Source organism: Heterocephalus glaber, unplaced genomic scaffold (genome assembly GCF_053883595.1).
Source record: "Heterocephalus glaber isolate CG9 unplaced genomic scaffold, H.glaber_assembly_v1.0 deba00001097, whole genome shotgun sequence".
In the NCBI taxonomy this organism is placed as follows: domain Eukaryota; kingdom Metazoa; phylum Chordata; class Mammalia; order Rodentia; family Bathyergidae; genus Heterocephalus; species Heterocephalus glaber.
In genome coordinates this window covers 1,429,393-1,444,660 of record NW_028258191.1, presented here as the reverse complement: position 1 = coordinate 1,444,660, position 15,268 = coordinate 1,429,393, and the positions used below count along the sequence as shown (strand labels likewise).

The 15,268-nt window shown below is 37.1% G+C and overlaps 1 pseudogene; it reads left to right on the top strand.

Annotated features, from left to right (window-relative positions):
* Positions 1–508: 508 nt before the first annotated feature.
* LOC101718216 (DNA polymerase epsilon subunit 3 pseudogene) lies at positions 509–1,096 on the top strand (annotated as a pseudogene).
* Positions 1,097–15,268: the final 14,172 nt, after the last annotated feature.

Sequence of the window (15,268 nt, the reverse complement as noted above, 5' to 3'; positions counted from 1 at the left end):
GCGCCTGCCTTACAAGCACAAGGTCCCGAGTTCGATCTCCGGTACCAAAAAAAAAAAGAGAGAGAAGCAAAGAACAGTGGAATCAGCAAAATAAATAATGAACTAATAAACTTGAACCTCTCTATAGCAATCATTGGATTGAACACAAGTGTATTAAACACCTTAGTGAAGAGACTGAGACGGTCAGATGTGGGGTGGAGGCAAGATCCAACTGTATATTACCTACGAGGAACACATTTAAAACAAAAATAAAACGGGAGCCGCTGTACCGCGCCGTCTCCAAGCAGTGGCGCGAATGGGAAACACGGAAACCTCAGTGAGCCATACTTCACTTGGGGAGAAAACGCCAGACGTAGTAACGGCGTAAAGCAGAGAAACGAACATAAGGAGGAAAACAGGGGCACAGTGGGACCAGGCAAAAGCCCCAGTGGGCCAAAACCATCGCCCCGTGGAAAGTTTCGACTCACCGGCGCCATGAGGGGGCGGGGCCGGGGCCAAGAGGAAGGCCATGACGCGCGGGGCACTGTGGGACACAGGGTGGGCCACGCGGGGCAGGACGGGTGCCTCAGAGGGTCAGATCACAGCGACGCGGGAAGTCTGGACGAGTAGCAGCCCGGAGAAGACCTGTGGCAGAGGAGCTCAGGCTCCTGCGGCGGCAATGGAGGAGAGGCCCGAGGGCCTAAACCTGCCCAGCGCCGGAGTCATCACCAGGACCATCCAAGAGGCACTCCCGGAGAGTGTCAGCCTCTCCAAGGAGGCCCGGAGCGCCATCTCCCGCGCTGCCAGCGTCTTTGTGCTGTACACTACATCCTGTGCCAACAACTTCGCGATGAAAGGGAAGCGCAAGACAACTCGATGCCGGTGATGTGCTCTCAGCCATGGAAGAGCTGGCGTTCCAGCGGTTCATTACCCCTTAAAAGAAGCTCTGGGAGCATACAGACGGGAGCAGAAAGGCAAGAAAGAGGCTTCAGAACAAAAGAAGGACAAAGTCAAAAAAACAGATTCAGAAGAGCAAGACAGGAGCAGAGATGAGGATAACGATGAAGATGAGAGGATGGAAGAAGAACAGAACGAAGAGGATGAAGTAGACAACTAACAGGGTGGGAAGACTGGCACTGTGGGAGCTACCACTCTGAAACATGGTGCATGTTTATGTGAAGCTTTTTCCTGCTGGGCAAATAGTCTTAGGCACAAGTGCCTGGGAAGATCACAATAAAAACTGACTATAATCATCATCAAACCAGCGTTTCAGCAGCTCGGAGCATCTGAGTAGCAGAATCCTCTTTTGTTTCATCAGGCTGAAGGTTATTACTTTTTGGCAAGAGGGATTCTGAACAGCTAATTAAATAAGCGATTTGTTATCTTGTTTAAAAATAAATAAATAAATAAAGTAAAACGGGCCGGGGATTGAGCTCAGTGGTTCCACCGCCTGCCTCACAAGCACAAGGTCCCAAGTTTGATCCCTGGTACCAAAAACAATAAAATAAAACATGTTCACAAAAAGACAGTACAGAATGTCCATATAAGTCTTATGCAAAGTGGCCCAAAATTGGAAACAACCCACATATCTATTATAATAGTTAACCAATGCTGCATTACAAATTACTCAAAAACTTAGAGGGTTAAAACAATATTTGTTACTTCACAATTTCTGTAGGTAAAAAAAAAATCTCAGCAAAAAGAAGCAGCCTGTTCTCTCACAGGATTCCAGAAAAGGTGTTTGCTGGGTTTGCAATCATCTCGTATTCGTGCTTCCAGAAGGATCCACTTCCAAATCTACTCAAATGGTTATTGGCTCGATTCAGCTCTTCGAAGGCTGCTGAACTGTTGACCTGCGTTCCTCATTGGTGATGGGTTAGAGGTCTTCCTAAGTGCCTGCCAGATGGACCTTTTAAAAGAGTAACTCACAATATGACAGCTTGCTTCATCAGAGCAAGCAAAATGAAGGAGAAAACGTAAAAGTCTATTATATCCCAATCTTGGAAGTAAAATATCATTATAATAAAGTCATAATGTTCAACCCATACTCAGAGGGAGAGGATTATGAAAGGTCATGATGCCAGGAGGTGAAGGTCACTGGTAACTGTGACAGAACTCGCCTACCACATCTATCCACAGGGAAAGGATTGTAAAATTGCAATGTTTTCATAAAATGAAATCAGTAAAAAGGAAAAAGAAACCACCAACAGCAACAAAGATGAATCCGAAAAAAAATTCGCTATTATATTGAGCAAAATAAAGGGCAAAAGAGTACACACTACAGGCTGGAGATGTAGCTTAGTGTAGAGCATATATTTAGCATGCAGGAGGTCTTGAGTCCAGCACAATAACAACAAAAAGGATGCACACAATATGATTCCATTTATATGAAATATAAAAATACAAAAAACCAATCTGCACTGAGAAATCAGAACGATGCTTAGTTCTGGGGATTTGGAGAATGTCTTTGTCTTGTGCTGCTATAATACAATCTCACAGCCTGAATAATTTGCAAAGAACAGAAATTCATTGTCTCTTAGTTCTGGAGGCTGAAAAGCTCTGTATCCTCTCAGCATCCAGAGAGGGCCACCCTGTTGCCTCATTACATGAGAGAGGTGAGCAGAAAGCAAGAGGGCAACCCCTTCCACAGACATGGCATGAATCCATTGATGAGGGAGGATCCCTCATGTCCTAAATGTCTCTTCATATTGGTGCAGTGCAACTGAATTCCGAGCATGAGTTTTGGAAAGGACGAACACTCAAAGCAAAGCAAAATATTTGCCTAAGGAGATGTTCTCAGGTGCTAGAAGTATTCAATGTCTCCTTTGGCAGAATTCACTGAGCTGAACATGTAATGTCTGTGTATTTTATTTTATGCAAATTATAACTTCATAAATATAATAAAGGAAAAATAAAAATCTGTAAGGAATAATCAGGTCTTACTTAACTTCTTAAGAACAAAAGATGTAATATCCATGCTGAATTTTTTTAGTCAGTGTTAAATAACTAGTCTAACATCATCTCCCAAACCAAGAATCTAGACATGATGGAAGAATAAATGAGAAAGATGCTGAATCACCAGCAAAAAGCTATTAAAAATGTAATCTGTTGAGATCTCTTCAGCGGGGGCTTTTTCTGTAGCAGTACTTGGTAGAAAATCCCTCAAAGCATAACTCTGGTTTTGCTTTACTCACAGGACTGTTTATTAAATCTGCAGGAAGGAACTATTAACACAGAGTTGGTAAAAGTATGATAGATCTAATAATAATTTTTACCTTACAGAAAAATGTAACTGATCTATATGATATCATGTCTACTAAACTATAGAAATGGAAGAAAGGAGTCTGGGTTTTTTTCTGAATATTGATTTGTTGTGAGCTAAAACAAACGTTTGTTTTTATTAAATATATATATGAATATTTACAGGCATGATGACAAACACCTGTGATCCTAGCACTCAGGAGACTGAGGCAGGCAGATTGCTCCAAGTTCAAGGCCAGCATGGGCTATACAGCAAGTCCCTGTCTCAGAAAGAGAGAGAGAGACAGAGAGAGAGACAGACAGACAGACAGACACAGAAACCGAGACAAAGACACCACCGAAAAATGTATACACATTTCAGGAAAGAAAAACCTTGTACAAATATTTTAATAGTAAATTGATTGAGACATCATGAGATTAATACAAGTTACCTTTGGCCTCTACCATTACAAGAGGTGCTCAAAGTAATGGCCGTTAGCTTCCAGACATTTATTAGTATGGTGAACTGCTGCTTGGGGAACCTTGCTTGAGATTGCTGCACACACATTTTCAACTTCTCTAAGGGCCAGCAGTGGCTTTTCTGCTGTATACAAGAGGGGATCCCCCATATGAGGGTAACAGCTTCTGTTGAAAGAACATTAGACTATTTTTCTTTTCCTGAAGCATGTATATATTTTTGTCAGTCTCTCTCTCTCTCTCTCTCTCTCTCTCTCTCTCTATCTATATATATATATATAAATATAAATATATATACATATACACACACACACACAGACACAGAGTAAAAGAGTTTTGTAGAAAATAAAAGTTAATTTCTGCCGGGGATTTAGCTCAGTGGTTCTGCCACTTGCCTCGAAAGCGCAAGGACCCGAGTTTGATCCCTGGTACCAAAAAATAAAAAACAAATAAAAGTTAATTTCTCTCCCACATAAACATAATGATGTGCCAGTTTCACAGTGTCTTGCTGCTCTCTAGGGCTGTTCTCCCTGGGATTGCTATGTAGGATTGTTCTCTGTCTTGTTGCTGTGCTGCCTTCCCCTAAATTGTCCAGATCTATTTTCCAGATAGCAGAATTAGCACTTAGCAGTTCCTTATATTCTAGTGGCCAAATACTAGTCACATAGACATTTCCAGATTTGGCCATGAAATCCACCACTTACCAAGCCCTTTACACAAAGAGACATAGTCCTTAAGCAGGAAGCCAAATGCCCACCTGAAAATTGCATTACTAAAGAATAGGAGAAGCCTAGCATAGTGGTACACTCCTGGGAGGCTGAGGCAGGAGGATGGCAAGTTCAAGCCCAGCCTGGGAAACTTAACAATTGAGCAAGACCCTGTCTCAAAATAAAAAATAAAAGCAGGGCTGAGATGCAGTTCAGTGCAAAATCTGAGTTCAATCCAAGTACTACACAAAGGAAGAGGAGAAGACAAGGAGGAAGGTGAAACAGAAAGAATAATTAGTGGACAGGGCCACAGTTGTCTTCTTCTGACTCCCTAAGAATACAGATACTCCATAAGATTAATTCTTTGGAAGCAATCACCATTTATATTTATAAGGCAAGAAGTTTGGATGGCCATACAAATACCACACAAAGTAAACACCTACCTTACTCTCACTGACATCTAAAATCTCATTGAAATGATGATACAGAAGTTTGGGGGTTTTTTAACTTTTCCAGCTTAATCAATTTACTTAACAAATTTGGAGTACACATTATGGACCACAAACAGTTATCATTATTTTACTAATTAAGTTTATTGCTACAATCTAGAGATATATATGATGATCACATTTATCATATGGAATTTGTACCTGTACGTAATACATCTTTTGTTTGTTTGTTTTTGGTACCAGGAATCGAACTCAGGCCCTTGTGCTTGCACAGCAGGCGGCAAAACCGCTGAGCTAAATCCCCGGCCCTGTACATGATATATCTTAATCCTTATTTTTTCCCATTCCCCTCCTCTCCTTTCAACCCTTCTTCCTCTCCTTATTTACAAAAGCTTTGTTTCCATTTTATCTTTCTTTTCTCAGGGTTTTTTTTTTTTTAATACAGAAATTTTAAAAGGAAACTTCAAGGATTCACAAGCACAGAGGGAATGGGACAAGAATTACTGCAGTCAAGAAGTGGCAACAAAAGAGACAAAATTGACTTAGCAGACAACAGGAAGCTGATAGTAAATGTCTGCAGTAGGGTTGCCAAGATGCAAGTAGAGTTCGCTGCCAAATCCTTCAAAGACCCAGAAATGAGAGCCACAAGTTGTCTGTGAATGTGGGAACCAGATGAGGATGAAAACATGATGGCTGGCATAAAAGCAGTGTGAAATACTATGACTGTCATCGATTTAGGGTTCACTGATGGTTCCTGACCTATGTCTCTGACCTATCTTGTCTGAGTAAGTCACAAGACCTTCTCATTCCAGAAGGGTCCAGCCCCTTCCCCTGAGGGAAGAAATGCTTCATGGAAAGGCCAAGAAGAACCTGAACAAACAGCCCTGTTGGGTATCTCCACCCAGGCCTTTAGCAACCATGCCTTTGCAATGAAATCTCTAAAAAAAATCCTAAAAGGACAAGGTTGGAGAACTTCCAACAAAACACCTGGAGGTTCCTAGAGGGTGACCTCAGAGAGGGACAGATGCTCTGTGCCCCTTCCCACATACCTGGCCCTGTGCTTCTCTTCATCTGCATCCTTTGTAACACACTTTATGAAAAACCAGTCTGTGGGTTTCCTGGAGTTCCATGAGCCACTCATATAAATTAATTTGACCCTAGGAGGGCTTCAATACTGTCCATCACACCAGTCAGATGTATTAATCTGGCTTGTACTATATATCTTAAAATGTTTTTAAAAGACAAATAAATAACTGAGATTTCATTCTCTAGGCAGCACTTTTAAATTACATACATTTAATTAATTTAAAAATTAGAGTATTCGTAGACCTATACAAGTTTATTCTAAAATTGATATGGAAAGGCTTAGGTCTTAGAGTCTCTGGCACTGATGGACTCCTTAGCAAGCAATTTAAAAAGTTTGAGCCATTAGACTTTTATATTCATTCTTCAATTAAGGCAAACAAAGGTCAGAAAATGAAAGAGCTATCTGTTCACAGTCCTGTGGATCATGAAAGTGTTTTACTATGAATATGTCACTCAACCAACAAATAAGAAAGATATAACCAACTCAATCCGTAAGTTGGTAAGTAGAATGAACAAATTTCACAGCAATAACATGAACAAAGCCGGGAGTTGTACAGGTCTGTAATTCCAGCACTCAGGGAGACTGGGGCAAGAGAATCACAAGTTCAAGCCCAGCCTGGGCAATTTAGCGAGACCATGTCTCAAAATTTTAAAAGGGCTACAAATGTAGCACAATATGAAGGTGCTAAATTCAATCCTCAGTATCACCAAAACAAACAAACAAACAAACAAAAAATGCTCAAACTCTAGTAAATATAGAAATCCAAATTAAAACAATAAAAGACCATTTTGTTGGAGAGCAGAGAGGCAGGATTTTTCAAAATGTTAAACATGCACAGCCTTTAACCAATAACTGTATTTCTAGGAATAACTTGTCATATAGGAAAAGTATATATGGAAGTATAAGACACAACATATCTATGTTAACATTGTTTGTAATAGAGAAAAAAATGCAAAAATCTAAGTTCAGAAATGGACTTGGGGAAATGGAAGTCATTAAGTTAAATGTGCTTAGATCATATTATAAAATACTCTGTAGACTTAAAAAAATGAAGGAAGTTTATATATATATTGATATGAACAGATCTGCAAGATAAATGAAAAAAGCATGTCACAGAGTACCATGTATCATAAAGATTACAGATATGTAAAAATGCAGATCTATAAACGTATGGATGGCTATGTGGGAATAAGTGACAGCCAGGTTTGGGAGAATGCACATATCTGTTACTAGAGGTTATCTGTGGGGAAGGAATGAGATGGGGAGTAGTTTGGGGAGAGTGAGAATTACAGAAAAGGTCTGTCAGCTTTCAGCCTATATATTTCTATATTGTTTGAAATTATTTTCACATGAGTGTTATGTGTATTTCTTTAGTATTTATATTTGAAGGTGTGAAAGAGACAGAGAAGGAGAGAGATTAGATTGCTGCCAACATCAAAACTGAATTGAATTCGCTTTTATTTCATTGAATATATAGGAGTCATATAACATCAATAGCCCCAAAATCTCATTTCTCACCTAATTTATTGGACTCTTCTATATTTGTGCTCTTTTTCAGGGATTGCTCCCAATTATTACTAAGCAGCTCCCTTGGCATTTTAGACAAAGGAAAATCTGGTCCTCATTAGTGAATCATTCCCTTTGGTGCTGGTGAAGCAAACATGGGATTTCAGAGGCATTAATGTGAGCCTTTGCCCTACTCTTAAGATTGTAAGCAAGAGAGATTATAAAAATCCACCGTTATTTTCATAGGCAGAAAATCCTTTCCTAATGGAGCATGCATTTAAAATGTATTATCTGAATTTGGATTTATGTTGGATTTATGTCTCTTAATCCCAACTTCCCACTTCCTGTGCAGCTGCAAATTGCCTTCCTATGGTCGCAGTGCTTATTTGTCAGAGCTGTTGTTTGCAAGCCACTGCAGCATGTCTGGCTATCTTAAGAAAAAGGGAATTTATTAGAAGGGCATCAGAGCTGACTAAATTAATGAAAGGCCAGATGGGCCAGCGTGAGATATGGAAATAATCTCAGGGAAAATTTGTGATCAGGTCAAACAACAGAAACCCAGGCAACAGTCACCCAACAAGACAACAAGGTTCTGCCTCTTTGATAAATCTGGCCTCCATTTGTTCCCATAACCTTTTTTTTTCTTGCATGGCAAAGTGCTGAAAAGAGTGTCCAATAGGATGATCTAAGGTCATATGTCCCCTGAATCTGTCAAGTTCAAGGTGAGACCATTGATAGTATATATATTGGGAGATATTTCAAAACCTAGATGAGACTACTAAAACAAAATGCCACAATTTGGATTGTGCCCATGACCAAGGGCAAAACTAACTGTACCTAGGAGGGCCACACTATGAACTGTTCGATAGGGTGCTCTAACAGAATGCAGAGCAATTGTTAAGCCACTCTTGCTTTTTCCATAACATCATTTATTTCCTGGTAAGAATAATAAATCTTTTATTTGCAACAAGTTATATCAGGTGATCTCATTTCATTAGCAACTAAAAACAACAGTAGCAACAAAATACTGGAGAAGGGAAAAGAACAGGCTAACACAGATGGCTTTTTAACCATAGGCAGTTACTATCGGCTTTACAGGTAAAGACTTAGATTTAAGAAGCATATTAATATCCTCTCCCCTCTGGAATCCTGCTAAAATGGCATTAAGTGGTGTGTGTATTTGTTTGCTTGCTTGTTTGCTTCATGGTGCCGGGATCAAACCCAGGGGCTCACACACACTAGGCAAGTGCTCTCCCACTGAACTATATTGCCCGCCCTAAATGATTATATTTTATATTACATTACATTTTATATTAGATTGCTATCTAACATGAAGATTTCAGAAGCTAGAAAGCAGAGGTGAGAGTGGCAACTACCTCAGTAGAAAAGAGAGCTAAACCCTGTCTTAGCAGTGAAAGACTCTAAGAGAACTAACTTACACTGTGGAGAAAAGACAGGCTCAGAGACTGATAATGCCATGCACTATCTTGAAATATCAAAGTACAGTACCATATAATGATTAGAACCTGTTACCCCTTAAATAAAAATAAAAGGGGTGAAATTTACACAACTCTAGAAAGCTGGTTTTAAAGCTTATGAAACTCAGTTTTACAGTGGTTGAGTAACTTGTACAACTCAGAGAACTATTAATACATACATACAATGTCTTTGTAAAGATTCATAATAAACATGTTTGAATGATTATCTGCAAAGAGGAGAATTTGGAGACTGAATAACAAGGATGAAAAGAAGTTACTTTTTATTGCATCGCTTTTGTACTTTTTGCATTTTCTATCATATGTATGTGTGACCTATTTAATTTAAGTAATTTTTAAAATCTATTTTTAAAAGTTTAATAGTTTTCTACAATTACAAATGCTTTTTAAAATTTTAATTTGGTAATATGGACATGGATTATTTTTTATATATATATATATATATTTAATGAGTTTCTCCAAAGTATAATAAGCTTATTATAGTAAGAATTCTACCTGTGTATAATTAATATCAATATACATTTCATCTGTACATAAGTAACATAACTAGTAATTTCAGTTTTAGTAGTGATATTGCACTTCCAGGATAAGTGGATTTTCCCTGTGTTTCCATAAAATCCAGAGAGTCTTAAGACTTGGTTCTAGTACTTTCCATATCGCATAATGTATAATACATAATTGTACAAATATATATGACTTTGGTTCCCAATTTGAAAATTTTATAGGTTTTAAAAGTTACTTTAACATTGGCCTAAGAGCTTTATTCACTTGAATGACTTAGACCAATGATAAAATGCACTATTTCTGTAATTTTTTGAAAGATTAACAAATGAGAACCTCATAATCATGGTTTAACTTTGCTTTAAAATTGAATGAGTTACTATTCTTATTGTGACCTCAAAACTGAAAATACAATTAGATATGTATTATAAATCACACACTTATAGTAAATTCTGCTGCTTTGTCATAGATATATGAAGTGAGAACTTTGTCTTTATGTGCAGAAGTTTGGTTCATTTTTCTAGCAGAGTTAGACTCATCACACCACTAAATTTAACAGTGTGGAGCCCCAGGAACTTAATGAACCAAGAGTATTCATTCATAGCCTCTTCCTATATTCTAATATCAAGTTGATTATCTTAGATTTAGTTTTGACATCCTTTGAAGAAAAGAAAATTAACATACAGACAAGGAGTCACCAGGACAAGATCAACGGTATATAGAATATATAGTATGTTTCATGGAGATTAGAGAAATAGCCATAGGAGCAAAATCAGAACAATTGCAGACTCATCCAGGAAATACAGGAAAACATTTATGGCAACTCAATTCCCTTCTTGCCAAACACTGAATACTAGAAATTACTCCAGCAGTTCTTCTTCCTTCTCATCTCTGAAATATTTATCCTCTTCTTTTACTTGGGCACTTTCCACAGCTCACAATAATAATACTTGCCCTCATCTAAATCTGGGACAGCAGAACACAGGATGAAGCTAAAGCTAAGTGTGAAAGGGTCTTGCCATTTGTGTATAATATGAAAGCTTTCATAAAACTGTAGCCAGGGCTATCTAAGACCAGGTAAATAATTTTTCAGTGGGAACAGATATAAAATTTAATAATAAATTTTTCAAAACTTAGATATTATAAAATTTAATTAAGGGCACTGTCTCCTAAAATGAATAATTCCTTTTGCTGTTAAAAATTCTATACTTATACTATATTCCTTCACTCTTAAAGGGAAGGAGAAAGGCAGCACTGTCATAAGACTATTTCAGAAGAAAGCTTTGTCTTATGTGGTTTACTTTAATTTTTGAAGGATTTGAACACTTTTGTGAGAAAGAGATAAAAATAAAAATCATATTTCCATTTTAATGAGGACTAACCATACTTAAGTTATTTTGCTAAACATTTTTCATGTACTGTCCCTTTTCAATGAATCCTAGAAGTTACAGAATATGTTACGTTATTTTCTAGTTAAGAACATAGAAACATATAGAAGCCCAAAATCACTTAGCTGGTTAAGTTTCAAAAACAGGCTTACCCTAGATCAATCAGCCCAATTCATATGCATTAGAAGACTTGAATTTTGTTGTTTAATTGGCAGTCCTTAATTATGGAAGCTGAATGGCAAAAAAGTCTCCTTATTTGTAGGTTCATTAAGTTGGTATATTTCACCAAGTCACTGTGAAGCAACAGTTATATGCAAATTCCAATTACATTATAGAATAAACTAGTAATCCAAAAAAGTCTGTGATATTGAATTAGCAAATTCTGATCTTATTCTAGATTCCACATTTAATCTGTAAGGGCCCATTTGATATCTAAGGGCCCTGAATTTGGAGTTGCTTTTTAAGAATTAGAATTAAAGTTCTGAACTCAGATTCTCTCCCAACACTCACAAATACCTCACTTCTCTTGCCTTACCTCTTGGGGTTGTGAGATGCAATGAAATTATGTAAAGCAATTAACCTGATACTTAACACAAGGCAAAGGTTCAACCAATGATAGTTTTAGTATCACAGCAGGGAAAAAAAGACAGCAGAGATAAGTTTTTAAATAGATATAGAATAAAATGAAGTATAACTTACAGTAACTTCATAAGGTTTTTAAGTGTCTTTTTGTATGAATTTAAGAAATAGTACTAAGAATTGAGCAATTGACCACTTCCTCTCCTGTCCTCTGTTTCTGACAAAGGAGAACAAAGTGAGGGAATTAAGGAACAGCAAGAACCCAGGACAAACCAACAATTTACAACTACATTTCAGCTGCTTTTCATCATAATAGTTAAAATAATAAGCAATAGAGACATGCTCTCAAAATAACAAATTCTGATTTTAAACATCCCCAAATTAGGATTAAAGGAAATCAAACAAAACAAGCTACAAAGAATAGGGGAAAGACATACAATTATGCCTACTGTGAATTAAGATAAATCTGCCAAAGGGCAGACATCATTTGTCTAACTCCTGTATGATTCCAATATACAAACATTTTAATCACAGATTTCAAAATGATCTTCAGGAAAAGTCAAGAAATGCCTAAGTTACTCTTCTAAAAAACCCTGATATCTGGTGTTCTGTCTTGATAAATAAACTTTGAGCAAAGAGTACCTAGAAAATGAATGAAGGAGAGAAGACAGGACGGATGCAGTGAAAAATAGGAGTTACATCTGACAAAGACTAGAGTTTAAAATCATTAAGACTGGAAACTTCATAAACTAGAGAATCTCAGTTCATGCAACTCACAGTCTCACTGCTAGGAAGGTGGAAATCAGAAATGGTCTGATAACTGGGAAATTTCGAGAGACTTCTGCTTATTTTCAGTGTGAAAACTGTAATAAATAACTGACCTGATTCTAAATGATATGGTACCCTGAGGGACCCAAATAAATTATAAAATTATTTTGTTATGACTCCATACCTAACCCATGTAAAAATGATTTAGTACTGGGATTTCACACCCCTTTCTGTATTTATATTCCCACAATGGCATTTTCTCCTGATCCCCTCTTCTCTCCAAACTACAGATTGTACAAAGGCACTAAAAGTTAAGAGTTCTAAGGTTCTTGGGAATGGCTATATATTTCCATCTTGCAGTAGTATCCGTATCTCAGGTTTAAAGCTTTTAAAAGAATTATGTCACAGTTTCTGGTTGTTCCCTAACAGATTTTCCTTTACTACACTTTATGTTCTAAGTCTTATATGCATGTAGGATACTATAAATGGTGTCTTCCAAATACCACATCTGACAGTACTTAGATACATAAATACATAGATAGATAGATAGATAATTAGGTGATGGAGAGATAAACAGATTGGCAGGCAGGTAGAGAAGTGCAACTGGAATTGACTGAATAATCATTTTTTCCCTAAAGGAACTAAAGAGGAAGATGAAGGGGATGACTGTCTGTTGGGGTCTGTGGATCAGTTCTGGTGGTTTCCGCACATGTGGAGTCATATGCAGCCCCACCTCTTTCATAATGAGTCATCTTTGGTGGAGCAGATGATTCTCAACAAAAAATTTACCTTAGTAAGTAACTCACTTTAACTATTGCATTGAAATAATGTATACTGATTAAAGAAATGGCAAGTTTTTATATTGAAAACTTCTTCAAGGCTTTTGGGATTTGGAACATTTTGGGCAGTTTTTCTCTTGTGTGGCTCTTAAGCTTGTATTTGGTGCTTATCACTATGCTCAATGTTTTGAGGGGTCGAATTTAAGATGATTTTTACAAGATCTAGGAATCAGTTACTTGACATGTGGTCAAAGCTCATAAGACCTAGTCTTCTGTCTGGAAAGAGCTTCCTAGTCTACTGAAGAAGCAGAAATATGTACATTAAACAATTCTCCATCAATATTAGATACTCCATGCCCTGGTGTCAATTGTAAGTATGCCAAGTCCTCAGTTCCAAAAAATAAATTGGGAGTGATGAGAGAACAGTTCCTAATTGGAAACAAGATTAGGTACACCTGAAATGCAAATATGATTTAGGTATGAGGGTAAATTGGAGTGTGATGAGGTGAGGGGAAACTATCACTAGGAGACCACAAAGTGACCATGAGGTAATGAATACTCCATTTAAGGAGGCAAGGGAATGGGGGAGAAAGAGCTGAAAGACATTGCGAGGCTACATGTTATACAGATGGAACATTTCCCTGGCTGAAAAAAAGCTTACTGTTCATAGCATGAGGTTTGTGATTTGAGACATGAAAATTTATAGTAAAAATTGTAATAAGTACACTATAAGGTAAAATTTGCCAGTGATCAGAGAGAGTGTGGGTGCTCCTATCAGCACTCTATATCAATTGTTAGAGCCAAGAACATTAAATAGATGATCCTCATGCTACGTAATTTAAACTTATGCAAGAAAAGGTTAGAATTTATAAACAGCATTTTTCTTAAAAATATAGAAAATGAAATTCTTTATGGATGGCATCAGGGTCCATACTTGCCTTTAAATTTGTCTACTTCCTGAAATAAGTAGTTTCAAAGGCACAATTGTTATGCATTTTTATTTTATCAAGAAAACAGGAATAGTGCTCCTTCATCCCCATATCATGAAAGGATTTTGACAGTATTTGCAAACTCATTCAAGATGGAGAATCACCCTTTTCCCAAAAATACATAAAAATAGTAAATAGGATGTAAAATTGAGTAAACGTTGTCACAATATTAAAACTCCTAGTTCAATGCACCAAACATTAATTATGTTATATTCAGAATTGAAGACTGCTGATATTAGCATTATTAATCAGCAAGAAATGCCATGGAAAAGAGAATTACTTTGTAGTTCTTTCATAAATCTGTAGAGAAAAAAGAGAATGTGTGAGAGAAAAACTATGAAAATACAGTAAAAGATGACACCAGTAAAAGATAAAATACTGAGAAGTGAGGAGAGAGGTTTTTCCTGTTGTTTTCTTAGCCTTCAAAAAATAGTATATCAAGGCAAGTTTGAGAAAAGACATGACATTCACTGTTAATATACCTTGAGACTAGAATAGTATATATAACAATAGGTGTATTATTACTTGAATGAATGAATCAGTGAATAAATCAATGAATGTCAATATTATATTCATATGTAAAACAGTTGTAAATACTTGAGTGTGTAGTGAAAAAAGGCATGCACAGGTGTTATATACATTGTTTACAATTCTAACTAAAAAGCATCATAAATTAAAAGAATAATTCAAGATCAAAATCTTGGAATTCTTAACCTAATTCAAGTGCCAAACAAAGACTTCTTAGAAATGTCTTTTCTAACTATATATTGACAAACCAGAGTGTGGTGCTTGAGGTAGAGCACAGTCATCAAGGATCTTCCCAAATGAGACCAAACTTTTCATGTTTTAATCAAATATAGGACCCGGTTTTGTTGCTGTTGTTGTTTTGGTTTTTGGTTTTGTCAGTAAAGGACAGATTAAAAAAAAGATTGCATCCCTAGCTGTAATAATGTGAGACAGAATGTGTGTAAAGCATTTAAGAACAGTGACGGGCCAGGGATTTAGCTCAGGGGTGCCATGCCTGCCTTGCAAGGTTTGGTCCCCAGTATCAAAAATAGAGAATGGTTTGTTTGGTTTTTTTGATACCGGGGATCGAACTCAGGCCCTTGAGCTTGCGCAGCAGGCGGCGAAACCACTGAGCTAAATCCCCGGCCCATAAAAATAAAGAATGGTGATAAGCACATTTCACTCAATGAGTAGCAGCTGTTTTAATTTTAATTTTAATTATATTTAGTGTCATAAAACTGCCATCTTCAGATTTTCCCCAGTTTTCTGAGGTGTTTGAAGTCAGAAGTAAGAGGGATAAAATGCTTAAGTCTAAAT